The 15,172-nt window shown below is 37.3% G+C and overlaps 1 long non-coding RNA gene across 1 annotated transcript; it reads right to left on the bottom strand.

The window, feature by feature from the left end:
• Positions 1 to 818: 818 nt before the first annotated feature.
• On the bottom strand, positions 819 to 15,086 carry LOC135709896 (uncharacterized). The gene is made up of 4 exons (XR_010518378.1): positions 15,068 to 15,086; positions 14,020 to 14,575; positions 10,085 to 10,242; positions 819 to 1,001 (listed from the first exon to the last, which is right to left on the bottom strand). It is a non-coding gene; the product is annotated as an uncharacterized LOC135709896 (long non-coding RNA).
• Between the last annotated feature and the right edge of the window lie 86 nt (positions 15,087 to 15,172).

The following is a 15,172-nucleotide window of genomic DNA, read 5'->3' on the forward strand; positions in this document are numbered from 1 at the left end:
AGATCCTCACTCCTTTGTTGCCATCTATTTCGAAGGAATTACAGCAATATGCTTGAACGTTTTAGTACGCTACCTTGTCCATGAGTAGTCCTGTGGAAGTATAAAATGTGTTTTAGTGTTAAAAGTCTTGAAAGTGATTAATTGAAATTTTTGAGTAAATAAGAACTTACGTAAATTAGGCTTCCTGCAGTAATAAACAAGGTGAATACACTATAACCAACAGTTACTGACTGATACTTCAACGAGCTTTAGCAACCCTCTTTATTCAAATCAGATATAATATCTTCAACACATAATCTATCTATACCTAAAAATGGTTCACCCGAACGATCTGTTTCATAATGTCGACCAGATCGTTTGACTTATAGCGAATTCGTTTATTATTCAGTTCCAACCTGGATCGGGTATCAAGATTGGGTCTGCTTGTTTTCTAGCAAACGTCAGTTTGATCGTTTGTTTTTAAAACCTGGCACGGGTCGAGGTTCGCACTGACAAAAAGTTCGGGTTCGCATGGGTTGGAACTGGTTCCAACCCCGATAATAAACGAATTCGCTATTAGTCGTTTCGGCCGACCCCTTGATTTTATTAACGGACTCAACAGGAAATTATTGAATATTTACTACTAATTTTGGAGCTCTTCTAAAGTTTCCGTTAGATGGGTAGATTTAATTACGCGTTGCTTTGTGTAGCATTTGTGATAAATTGTGTTTATTACCAGCCCTATTTAGAAGATCTTTGGAATGTTTGCCTAAAAAATCATTGATTTCTTTTCTCGTATTCTTGAATAAAATAAGCATAGTGGATATGTTTTGTCCTAGTCGATATTTTTATTTCAGCTCTCATCACATGCAATAGTATACATTAAACTTTCATCGTAAATGGCACTTAGGTAACAAAGGATAATATTTAAAATTTCAGTCAATGTATTGGAACAGAAAATCCTATGCCGCATTCTCATTCTGCTGTTCTCATTTGTAATACTCCTGGTGTTAACAATCCACCTTAAAAAAATAAATAAATATATGTTATATGATTTGCTGCCTTCCTTAGGTCTTAGTATTTATATATTAGCACTTATATTCTATTGGTTGCAGTTTTGGCAAAATCAGAAATCAATTCAGTGCCAACATTTCAAAGGGGCGTAATTGCATTTGTAAACAATGGCTTTAGTCGTCGATATCTCACGAATGAAAGCTCACTCATGAAAATGAATGACACCAGCACGCAGAGGAATGTTTCCTGTATTAGCTAGCATTTGTAATTTGGAGGTGTGGGTTTTCATTTGCGAGAAATCGACGTCTAAAGCCATTGTTTACAAAAGCAATTACGCCCCTTTGAAATGTTGGCACTGAATTGATATTTTCCGCTCTCATGCGCTAGCAATTTCACGCGTGATGATATTGGAACAAAATATCATGCTTGATATTGTTTTTACAAGCTCTTTCGATATTGCGAGACTATTCACGACGTGCAAAAATCAAGCTGAGAGTTGACTCGACACAAAAATGATTCCGTTGCACATCGTTTTCTTAGAAAGAGAAAGTATAGTTTGCTATGTCTTTTAACTCTTCACCGATGGCAGACACGAAGTGACTGCTGTCAGCCGTTATGGAAGTTTCGGTTGCATTGGGGTGCAAAGCAAAAATCATGAAACTCAATCTCACCACAGTTTGTTGAGATTTGCAGCTGGTGAGTTTTTTAGCTTGATATTCCGAGATCCGATATCACAGCTTGCAAAATCAACCGCAGTTGTTTGCTTGTTGATTTTTGTCAACGAAAATCAAGCGTTATCTAGGGCGATGGTGAGATTTGATTTTTTTGATATTTTCCCAACACTGATTGGTTGTGTAATATAGATATGGATATTGTTCAGAATCATCATGATCGATACTCTTAATCGATTTTCTCTTCGCATTACTACAGTTAAGTGAACCAATTTTCTGAAATTGTTCCAGTACAGTGTACTAAAAGAATGTATTAGCTGGGAAAAGCAACATCAAACGAACCGAAAAATGTTAAACCTGCCGAGTTATTAACAAAAGAGAAAATCGACTCTTCATTAATATGTTGGTCATGCTACCTTTTTTTGTTATTGCACCGTAAAAACCGGATTATTATTGTGTAACAAAATTTTCCAGAGATCAGCACTCTTTCAGTAGATCAACTAAAAATACGAATATTTAGCATTCTACTAGATATTTTCATAAGCTTTCGAAGAAATATATGTAAAACGGCGTGTCTACCGACCAGTAATGCCACTGCTACCGATTTTTGTACACAAGAAAAGTTGGGTTAGTTTAATTTGACACCCTCAACAAATAGTTCAAAAAATTAACTAATTGTTTAAGCTAAAAAACTTGTTATAGTACCTTACGGTGTCAACATAAACAAGGGGAAACATTCCCCAACTCGAAGATGTTATTCAGATGCATGCTGTGGCTGTCAAATTCAATATACATCGTATCTCAAAATTGAGCGTACAGCTGTCCGTACATTTCAGAAAAACAGCTGTAGGAGCACAACAGGAGATTTCTAAATGTTTGGCTGCTGGCACATTAACCATTTATTGGTTATCGGTATAGTATTGGCCTTATTTGGATGAGTGAGTAAGAAGTTAGAGCTATTTAAAAAAAAACTAGCCAAACGTATTGAAATTTTGCTAATCTGTAGTCATAATAGAGATCTTAAAATGCCGCTAATTTTACTAAAATACGCCTACTATGAAAAAAAATGTTAAAAATCGATCGTTTTACTGAAATTACTCAAACTTCATACATACTCTGGCAATAAAGTCCAAAGCTATACTGATAAATCAATAAATAGTTGTTCAACCACTAGCCAAGATTTCAAAACTCTATCTGTTCACAGTCTTTAAAAAAAAATTGTCCATTCAAGTGTACGCTCAATTTTGAGATACACTGTATAATTCACCTGCTTCACATAGATGTTGTTACCCACTTTTTGGTTTGGTTTAACCCAAATCTAGTTAGTTTTTATTCGCGAAAAATCGACGGCTAAAGCGATTCTTTAAAAAAGTACACGGTAAGAAAAAAGTACCCAAAATTGAGTTCCTTTCACTCATCACGTGGCTTCCGTGGGGCTAGGTAAAATTAAGTTAAAGAAGAAAACTCAATTTTGAGTAATCCTGATCATGAATCCACGTTGACAAAAAAAATAATAAAACGAAGCAGACTGGAACCGAACCATGGACGTTGAGAATACGGGGCCCGTGTGTTGACCACTCGTCTATCAATACTTGTGAAAATGAAATGGTTAAAGGCGCATAAGCGCAACCTCAATGAAAATAAGTTTATATTTGAGTTCATTTATTATTACTCAATAGTTGAGCAAATTTTAACCAACGCTGCTTTTCTGATTCACTCAACGGCGGACCTCAAATGATAGAACCCAACGTTGAGTTTTTTTTTAACTTAATTTTGAGTATTTTTTCTTACCGTGTAGAGTCGCCGTTTTGATAGTGAAATGTTGTTTAAGAAATTTACATCCATGTTTGTTGATCAATATCAAATCATGCTCATGCTCATATTCCATTAGGTCCTGAGAAACATTTATCGATTCTCATCATCGACTTTCTCGCTCGAACATAAAAAAATTTTTTTTTTGTTTGGAAAAAAACGGTTCGAACGAAAACAAGAATATGGGTGGCTCCAAATAGCTCGGAATGGCCATGGCCGTAAACATGCAAAGAAAAAGTCAACGAAGAGAATCTGTCAATGTTACTTACGACCTAATGCATTGTTCAGCTTGAAAACAATCGTGTGTCGTGTAGTCAGGAGCTGATTTTAAACGAAGACAGCATATAAAGAAGACTGTTCATGAACATCGCAGCGAATGTTAGAAATTGGCCTTGCAGTCAATGTAATGGTTTTTTGTCTTTTTTATTTCGTGTTCTATCTATGCTTTCCACTATACCAGTAAGCTTTTTATTTATAGCATACGAAGTCGAGTATGAGAGGAAATGAGCGATTCGTGTTTGCTTTTAGCGAAGACAACAAATCAAAAAGACTGGCAACTCTTCTATGCTATCCATATTCAGAAGCATGGAGAGAGCAGTGGAGAAAGCACAGGTCTGGTAATCGCAAAGTCGTGGTTCAAGTCCAGTCGGCAAACTTTTTCCTTTTTTTCGACATAATTAATTTCACTCACTAATACCAACAATCAATACGAAACTAACGATTTTAAATTGGCTCACTACTTGACTAGCCTATTGGTCCCAAGCAAATCGATTAACGTACCCCATTCTAGTATAAATTCCAGTACTAAATACACTATGTTTGTTTTGATTCGCTATGAAAGTTTGACAGATAAAATGAGGGGCTAGTGGATTTTCCTATGTTTCGAGGGGTGAATCGATTAGCTTGGGACCGAAGATAGTACCAGAGCTGAGTCAAAAAGTTGAGCTCGTTTCCTCGGGACCTTCTGGTCTTAGAGTTACCTCTATGCTAATACACTCCACATTTTTCGGTCTCCAATTTTCTTGCATTGAACCGCAGCTAGGTATATCGCATCCTCGGTTCATGCGGTCTCCACTAGCATCCTCTGATGATGAATTCCACATAATTGTAAGCGAATCTTACATCCCCCGGTTGGGTGTAGGAGAATTATAAAGAAAAGAACTAACCAATAGCATATTTTCATTACGTCGAAAGTAACATTCGCACCGATCCGAAAAAATAAAGTTTTGTATTGATGACTGAAAAGTTATTCCTATTGCCAATTAAACACGTATAATCTCAAAGTGATAGCAATGTTTAACATACTAAGCAGGGTTTTAATCATACAAAGCAAATCGCTAGTATTCATGTTTAAAAATATTGGTTTTTGAGTCAAAAGTTATTATACGTCGTTTGGTGGCCCCCTAATGTTACATAAGTCAAAGTGTATTTACCAGGATATTTGGAAGAATTATCAATCACGTCTCCTTTCTTATCATTTTAGGACTACCGAAATCATCTAAGCAACAAACAGTTCGATTTATTCACTTTAATAATAAGAAAGCAAAACGACGAACGTACACTTTTCACGGGTTTCTCTGCGCTGTTACTTAAGACAAACGGCATCTCCATACGATCTCCATAGAAATCGGGTGACTTAAGTATCATCGAACAATATTTTGATCGGAAGGTGATTAGCTCAAAAAGCAATTTGACTGGTAAATAAATTTAAAAATAGGATGTGATCCTATATTCGGACAGTAAAGGGTGTCCCAGAATGTCTAAGCACGACTTTGGAACACCTCTGCGTGTTTCAGATGACATTCAAACAGCTGATTATCACGTTGAATCATTGTTTACATTTCGACCAACAGTTTCGTGTATCGCAAGTGTCGGTTCTTTACATTTCCGTGACAATGCGAAGCATTTCTCCGGTGTTCTATCCAGTGCTGAGATTTGTCATTGTCATTGACAGACTTTCGCGCGATATTGACAAAATTGTTCGTCACTGACAGACTTGATCCTCAAAAAAACCTTCGTCAAAATCTCATTCATTTTTTCGTCAATGACAAAGATTCACCTGGTAACAAAAAGTGTAATTTAGTACATTCTGTGTCACATTATTGTTATCCAAGTAGCTCAGGACATAGATACTTGTTCACTGAAATGGATGCATGTAATTGTTTTGCTCAAGTCATTTAATTTCGTTACAAATTTAGCTAATAAACAAATCTGCACATGTTCGTCACTGACACCATTGTCATTGACAATTGACATGGTTTGCCTTGACTATGACTGTTAGCTCAAATGAGTGACCAAAGCAGAATTGTCAATATCACCGTGTACTGTCGAGATTTTGCAGCACTGGTTCTATCCCCAACATTTCTCGGAGTCAATTAGCAAAATGAGAAGGTGTAAGCATCGGATCCGTTCGAAACGCGATTCGGAGGCAGGGCCCCACAAAGTCACTTTCAATCGAAAATCGTCAAGCGACGATGAAGCTGTCAACCATCACTTTCGATTGAAAGTCATTCTGTCTTTTCTTCGAGCAGATCCCCGTCAACATCAACAGAACCACTTTCGATCAGTTTTCATGCTGTTCGATCCAAATTCGCGCAGTTGTTATGACTTTTGCTGATTGTTCACCCGGTTCATTTAAGCGTATGCACAGACATCTGTGCAAGTGGATGTCTAATTAATAATTGTTGGTTGGTTTTTTTTACCCATCAATATGCGTATTTTTTTAATCGGGGTGACGTCTAGAGATCGAAAATTGGTATGCGACGAAAGTTTTAAATCCAAGATGGTGGCTTCCAGTTTAAGAAAAAGTGTGAAATGCTGTCAAATACTTATCAATAAAGGTATTTTTGGAATCGGGATAATGTCTAGAGACAGGAAATCGATATCCGACGCCATCTTGAAATCCAATATGGCGGCTTCCTATTTCAGAAAAAAATGGGAAATGCTGATGCCGTTCCATCAATATGGGTATTTTTGGAATCGGGGTGATGTCTGGAGATTGGAAATCAATATCCGATGCCATTTTGAAATCCATGATATTGGCTTTTGGTTTTAGAAAAAAGTTGTAAATTCTATCAAATACCCATACAAACTGTTTTTTTTTTAGAATCAGGGTAGCGTAAATCGATATCCGACGCCATTTTGTAATACAAGACGACGGCTTCCGATTTGCGGAAAAGCGTTAAATATCCTAAAATATGGTTATTTTATGAATGGGGATTAGACGTAGATGTCGAAAATTGATGTCACGCCGTCTTTAAATCCAAGATGGCGGCTTTGGTTCAGAATTGTGAAATACTGTCAAATACCGATCAATGGGGGTTTTTTTTTAAATCGGACTGACATCTAGAAGCCAGAAATCGACGTCCGACGCCATCTTGAAATTAAAGATGGAGGCTTCCGATTTCAGAAGAAGTGTCAAATAGCCTGCAAATGGCATCGAATATCGATTTTCAGCATCTACGCGTCGTCCTCGTTCCGAAAATACCCAGATCTTAAGGTATTTGATACTTTTTGTGAAACCCGATGGCCGCCATATTGGATTCCAAAATGGCATCTGATATCGATTTTCGGCATCCACACGTTGTCTCCGAAAATACCAATATTGTAGGGTATTTGACACTTTCTGAACCCTGATGGTCGCCATATAGGATTCCAACATAGCGTCGGATATTGATTTTCTGCAGCCACGCGTTGTCCCCGTTCCGAAAGTACCCATATTGTAGGATAGTTTGTTGAGAAACAAACTGCGGTGATATTATCACCATCGTCTTGTGGAGTAAACAATAACAATTTACCATTCAACTGATAGATCGGTACTGACACATCGGATGACAATTGTCAGTGTAAACATGAGAGATGCGAGCCGTAACTGTTATTCGCATATGGTATTGTATGCAATATTGAATGGAGAAGCTTTAGTGGTCAGCTAGAAGCTTTGCCTCTTGCATACAAACTTGCTAGTAGTATTTGAATGTGTGCTATCTCATATATAGGCAATAGGGAGATAGGGAGTGTGAGAATGTGAAGCAGAAATGAACTATGTAAATAATGAACTATCGATATTGTACCATGTCTTCGTAAGATAACCTGACGTATTGAGTTTCAATAAAATCAACCTTAAAACCAAAAGTATTCTCGAAGTGTTTATTGCAATTCTGGAATCACAACATAGTTGACACTTTCTGAATCCTGATTTCCGCCATATTGGATTCCAACATAGCGTCAAATATTGATTTTTGGCATCTACGCGTTGTCCCCTTTCCGAAAATACCCATGTCTTAGGGTATTTGACACTTCATAAAACCAATGGCTACTATCATGAATTCCAAAATGGCGTCGGGTATCGATTTTCAGCATCTACGTGGCATCCTCGTTCCGAAAATACCCATATTGTAGGACTTTCCCTGACCTCGATGGCTGCCATCCAGAAAGGTCTCGTTAATTCAATTTTCGTTTAATATAAAATAATATATTATTACTACACATAATCCAGATGCCATCCCTATCGGAAATCCATATTGTGCGAATACTATCTGGATCCTAAATTTGAAGCCTGCGACGTTAGGTCGTGACAAGTCGAATGAGCCCGAATTGAAGTGAAAGTGGAAAAAACGAAGGAAGCAGTTTTCGAGTCATTCATTGCGTCAATTGAAATGAGTATTTGCTTCAAATAAAATGAACTGAAGCACTTGACGAACAAAACAAGTGATAGTCCAGTCATGCTTGAAAAGAGGAATGTTCATCGTGACTCGATAACAAGAAACACGATGACTTACACTGCAGGTAAATTATCAAAATTCCAAATCTAATCGACTACCTGTTAGAGCAGGAGTTCCTCAGGGTAGCATTCTTGGGCCTATATTGTATAACATTTTCACTTCGGACCTCCCTGATTTGCCTCAGGGTTGCCACAAATCTTTGTTCGCTGATGACACAGGCATTTCCGCTAAAGGAAGAAGTCTTCGTGTTATTTGCAGCAGACTTCAGAAAAGTTTAGATATTTTCTCTTCTTATTTACAAAAATGGAAGATTTCTCCCAACGCTTCCAAAACTCAACTTATAATATTTCCACATAAGCCCAGGGCTTCCTTTTTGAAACCTAGTAGTAGTCACATAGTCACTATGAACGGAGTTCCAATTTCCTGGTCAAACCAAGTGAAATATCTTGGATTAATACTTGACCATAAATTAACTTTTAAAGATCACATTGAGGGCATTCAAGCCAAATGTAACAAATATATAAAATGTTTGTATCCTCTTATTAACAGGAAATCCAAACTTTGCCTGACGAATAAACTTCTAATATTTAAACAAGTTTTTAGACCGGCTATGCTTTACGCTGTGCCAATATGGTCTAGTTGTTGCACTACCAGGAAAAAAGCACTTCAAAGGATTCAGAACAAAATTCTGAAGATGATTTTGAAGTTGCCTCCCTGGTACAGTACTACCGAAGTACATAGAATTTCGAATGTTGAGACTTTAGCACAAATGTCCAACAAAATAATTAATAATTTCCGGCAGAAATCGTTACAATCCTCAATTGCAACGATTAATTCCCTTTATACTTAGATAAGATTTAGTTTTAGTTATTTAGTTTTAAGCTATCAATTGTTATACTGACATGCAGGTTTTAAAAAACCTGTTTAAAATACTGAATTGCCAAGACAGGAACAATGTAAAAACACTTAGATATATATCATAACAATTAAGGCTGGTAAGTTACTGTAGTAACTGGAGCACCTAGGTTAAAAATGAAATGTAATTTATTTTGAATTTGGAACAAATAAAGAGTTAAAAAAAAAAAAAAAAAAAAAAAAAACGATGACTTACACGAACATGATATTGCTCGAAATGAAGCGATTCTGCGGAGAGTTCAGTTTCTTTTCTTTGTTTCGAAAATGCAGAACCCTGAAGCAACTTTTCCTGACAAGAAAAAAGCTGGACGTAAACCGAACCCTGTTGACCGAAATTTGGACCGGAAAATCGTGCAAGCTTTCACTCGCAAGAAACGTGCTTCGGATCGAGACGTGGCTAAAAAAATGGGATCCTCGAAGGGTAACCATAGAGGTAACTCTAAGACTAGAAGGTTCCGAAGAAAAGTACTCAACTTTTTGGCTCAGCTCTGGTACTATCTTTGGTCCCAAGCTAATCGATGCACCCCTCGAATCTATAAAATGGGGTACGTTAGTCGATTTGCTTGGGACCAATAGGCTAGTCAAGTAGTGAGCCAATTTAAAATCGTTAGTTTCGTATTGATTGTTGGGGTAACGTCCAGCGGGCCAATGGGTCTAAAGACGTATAACAAGCAGAAGAGGCTAAAGCAGAGTGAAAAAAAAGACGCATCAGTCAAACCGAGGGCTCGGCAGTTGTACGATCAATTGCTGTGCGTGTAATAGCAGGAGCATCGATTGACACTGATAGCTCGACTTTGTCTACCTTTGTTACTTGCGACGTAATGAAAATTTGCTCTTGTAATCTAATAATCTATTTCTATCTAAAAAATTGTTCGCCCGTTTTGAGGGAATACCTTCAAACCAAATATGGATATCGCAAAAAAAAAATGCGGAACTTCTATATCAATTCGACACGCTACAGTAGATACATACCTGGTAGTGGGTTTCCATTGTCTGATAAGCCGAGATAAGCCGCCAGTCCACCAACGATTAGCAGCAAAAAGCATATGACCAGCAGGAGTATCTTTTCGCGATTGCTTAACTGACGTCGACACTTGCAAGACCATGTCCAGTACTGCTCGTGAATGACACTGGAAATGGAAATAGTTTTCATGTGAGAAAGTATACTGGGAGAAGTGGGATTTGGCGATAAGTGGGATCATTGGCTTGTTTTAAGGAAATCTTTTTATATTGAATCTTATTTCCATTAAACTTTACAAGAAAAATAACTATTTCAAAGTCCCCCCAATGTCAGAATAAAAAGTTAGACTTGGTGCCACCTATGCAGATGAATTTCGAATTATGTGTTTAAGCCAGGCTTTCGTTATAGTGAGAAACTTTTTCTAGACCCTCTGTGCAGTGGTCATCTAGCCTAATTCCACGTTTACATTACAGCCTATTAATTACAGATTTAATAGCCTATCTTGATATCATGATCCTTTAGGGTGTTCGGTTTTGAAAAAAAAAATATGAATTTCTGATAGGCAACCTAGACGTGCCCACACATCATTTTTGTTCATCGATTTCAAATCCGTATACGACACAATCGATCTAGATCAGCTATGGTAAATTATTCACGACTACGGATTTTAGGATAAACGGACACAATTGGTCAAGGCGACGATGATGGATCGAGTGATTGGGGACACTCTCCAGTCCCTTTGAATCTCGAAGGAGGTTACAGCCGAGATTATGGCAAGGTGATGGACTTTCGTGTCTGCTATTCAAGATTGCGTTAGAAGGTGTGATCAGAAGAGCTGGGATAGACATAAGTAGTACGATCTTCAGGAAGTCCATTCAGCTTCTTGGCTTCGCCAAGGACATCGAGGACATGGCACGAAACTTTGAGACGATGGTGGCAACGTACATCAGACTGAAGGCTGAAGCTAGGCGGATTGAACTTGCCATCAATGCATCTAAGACGAAATACATGAGAGGAAGAGGTTCTAGGGAAGACAATGTTAGCCTCCAGTTTGACGGTGTCGAAATCGAGGTGGTCGACGAGTTCGTGTATTTGGGGTGACCGCCGAAAATGATACCAGTAGAGAAATTCAAAGACGGTTTTCGAGAAAAACTTAGTCAAGGTTGTCAAAATTAATTTCTTGTCTGTCAGAAGTAACCACGCTCGGATAGCGGTGCTAATCAATAACTTTCCATCTGTCAAATTTTAGTTAAAATAATCCACAAAATGGTGCCTTAAGGCTGGCGCACAATGGATAAGTTTTCAGGTTTTTTGACAGTTAGCCCATGCATTATCTGTTAAAAAGTCCGGAAACTTATACATTGTGCGCCAGCCTTTAGATGTTTTGCCGATCGTTGAAAACTGACAGTGAATATGACAGAGTGCTGCGCGATTGACCTGAAAACTGCGATAAACTGCACGTGTTGCTTCATAATTTGTGTGTTTGTTTAAGGGATAAGTTGAGAATAGAAAGAATAAATAGGATGGATTGAAACTTTGTGCACGTTGAAAATTTATGGTAGAGAAATTTGTGTAAAAATGCGAGGGGGCGACACATCTAAATCTAAATTCTAGATGCTCAAAAGATCTCACACTAGCGAATCAATCTTCGAAAAATCATCTTTCATTTCTCGCATCTACTTGCATCGCGCTTCATCTTTTTGTAGGAAATCTTCAAAATCGACATAAATCTTCCTTCTATCTACTCAGCGTGCGTGCAGATAGCCACAGCAAAACACAATCTTTTCTGCACCGTAGATAGAGTCGTCCCCCTCGTAAAAATGGGATAATTTGGGGACAATTTATGTGACTGTTTCGGCGCATTTCGCCTCCAATGAAACAGACAATACTGTACTTTTACAAATTATTACGGTTATTATACAGCATCTGAAAGAGCTTCGTTTTCTGAGTACAGGGATATTTTTTTCTCGATCCAATAGACTTTCACCTCGTTTTTAACGCGAAGCTTACCGCCGCCTGAAATTTAACTTGCAAAAACATTTTTTCTACATCATACTTATTGGGTATATAATGTCGCAAAATCAGACCTCACGATTGTTTACCCAATGTTTTTAAAATGATGAATTAGAAAAAATGTTTTTACACGAAAAAACTGATTTTCTTCTATTTTTAATATATTTTTAGAAAAATCCAAACGTGCAAAAAAGAAAATTATTTTAGTAGTGGTAAGCTTCGCGTTAAATCAAGAATTAAAGCAAAATAATCTCTTCGTTTTTTGTCGCAAAACTAACAAATTGACAGCTCTATTCATACTACAGTACCACCGAGGGGCGCTACGATGGTGATTATAGCAAATGTAGTCGCACTAGCTTAAAATCGTTCTAGTGCTCTAAAATTGGGGTGTTTAATTTCAAAAAACGTAAATACCGGTTTTCATTTCGTTTTCTGAACACAATATTTATATCAGTCTCATATACATTCGTCTAGATTCTAATGGCGGTAAGCTTCAACTCGGATTATCTTTTAATACTGACCCTGTTTGAATGATCTGAAAAATGTTTGCTTAGAGTCGTATTGGTTAACTCTTATTATAGTAGCCGGACATTCGGGATTCAATCCGAGGATAATACCGGTTGGAGCTTACCTCCATAAATCTATTATAGTTGGCAGCACGCTCCCAGGGGTGTTTAAATAGTGATTTTTGATAATGTAATCGTGCTTATTTAAAAAAGTGCACTCAATTTGATAAAATTTTCACATTTAATGCAGGTTACAAATATGCATTTACTAGAGTCTGTGTATATGATTTACACACTTAGATTTTTTGTCGAGGTGGGCACTACCGAGCTGGATCTCCGTGAAAAACTTGCCGATATTCAGCTAACAAACTGGAATTTTGCCGATATCTCAGCAAACAAACATAATTTTTGCTGAATCTTGTCAAGTTTTTCACTGAGATCCAGCAAAATAAAATGCCAAGCAGCTCGGTGGTGACCATCTCGGCCAAGAAAAAAAGTGAGTACGTCAAGAGAACAACAGTGGACCTCGCATAACGCTTTTTTTGAAAAATTCCTTCTCTTTCACTTGGCAACAGAGGACTTCTGCATCAACTTCAATGACTTCTAGCGAGAAAGCAAATTAGCGACTGTAGTAAATCATTATTTCAGTGGTTTTGTCGAATTATTTAACAACAAATATTACAAATTCTCATATCTGATCATTAACAAACGTATCCTATGACAACCCTACAAAAATTGTCATGGTTATTTTGCTTAACTACGTATTCCGGGATCATCCAAACCATTTGTGTAATAGTTCTATTATTTGGGTTATCGTTCGTTTATAGTTATTTTTATTAGGGAATTTAAAGTTCACTGCGTGTTTTTGATCATGATGCATAATTTGGGCTGGGGAAATAATTTAATTTGACAGTTCAATAGGTAGACTTGGCTTCACTCTTGGCGTGACTCATTATACACAGATTCTAGCATTTACCTCAATACTCTTAAAGAACCTAATTGTATCTAGGTAGGCCAAGCGGCTATACGGTTACCACCGTAACCAGTAAGTTATAAAGCTATTCCATCCACTTACTGCCGCTGCTATGACTCACTACAAGATGTTTATAAATATTATTTACATCAAACCACAAATCAGTTAATGTGAAGTACCGTCACGTATTTTACCTGATTCATCACACACTCGTATCAGTTATACAATCGAGTATCAAATTTGAAGTTACAGTCGATTGACTTATTTGATTGCTTGTGTTCCTTATGATAACGTTAGAGGTGGAGACGGATGCACCAGATGGTCCAATGATACGTAAGCGGCAATGCAATGGAAATTGATAAATCGATAAAGATATAGCACTAATTGACAGGCATTGAAAGAGCGATTACATTTAGATTTATTACCCTCTTGTTAACAGGTGTGGTTTACTTACTGTGCCTGGCTGTGTTGGGCTGGATTAGTAACAGTACTTCCGGTACCATCGACGAATGAGTGGTTGACGTAGCCACCAGCGATAGGTGTTGAGTATGTTTTCGGATAACCGTTAAACTGATTTTGATTTTGTAAATAAACGTTATCTGATTTGGTTTGCTGACCAGTGCTTGCACTGTGCGGTGACCATTTTTCTGATGCAACAGGGCTTTGATAGGGCGTAGCATAGGTTGATCCCAATGTTGATTCTGATGCATCAACACTTCTGGAGCGATTCAGCATGCTTTCTTGATGGCTCAATGATTCTGATATAGTGGAGATTGTCGGCGAAACTATTACCTCTGACAATTGAGCACCATATCGAATTTTTCGGGCCGGAGGTTTCGGAGGCGTATCTGGTGTGTCCGCGACATGTGTGGATCCATTGGTTATCTCGGAAGTACCGGTTGTTTGATGATTCGTTGAAAGATTAAGAGAAAGCCTTTCCCGAATATATTGCATTACCGTTTGGTTCCGTTATGATACGTCGCATGTGTAGTCAACGTTTATAAGCGAACCTAGGAAGTTCATGGTTGAAATGTACGGTTAATTATTTCCAGATTATACAGATAAGATAACGTTTTCACGAGTAAATTGTTTTAGATAAAAAAAATATGCACATTCGCAATCACATGCCACAACAGTTTAAATATTGGCGGTAAGTTGTGATTAATAATCAATGTATATTAAATTTCATCACAGACTATGTACGATATCAATATCTTTTTATTTGTTATCTACTTGTACTTTGCACTCTTTGTGTCTACAAACTTAGCTACTCTCTGATCCGTTAATTATGAGGCATGATTTACTCTGTACATTTTTGACATTTAAATTATGACGCAGTAAATCGTACATTTAAATATTTTGTGTTTTTTTTTTTTCTAATCATTCGTGAACAAAAAAATCACGTGGCGTCTGTAACAATAACAAAATAACAGATCTTTCACATGCTGGATTTGTTTGGTATTACAATTGACAGTTGTATCATTATTTTATAGCTTGTCTACCATTTCTTATTCACTGGAATCAACACACCATTCACAAATTAAAATCTAAACCGGGTAGCACAAATTCCGTACAACTAAAGAGCGGAATTAACCGAATCCATCGAG

Source organism: Ochlerotatus camptorhynchus, unplaced genomic scaffold, assembly GCF_037179485.1.
Source record: "Ochlerotatus camptorhynchus isolate MF236.1 unplaced genomic scaffold, CSIRO-AGI_Acam_v1.1 ptg000367l, whole genome shotgun sequence".
Classification (NCBI taxonomy): Eukaryota; Metazoa; Arthropoda; class Insecta; order Diptera; family Culicidae; genus Ochlerotatus; species Ochlerotatus camptorhynchus.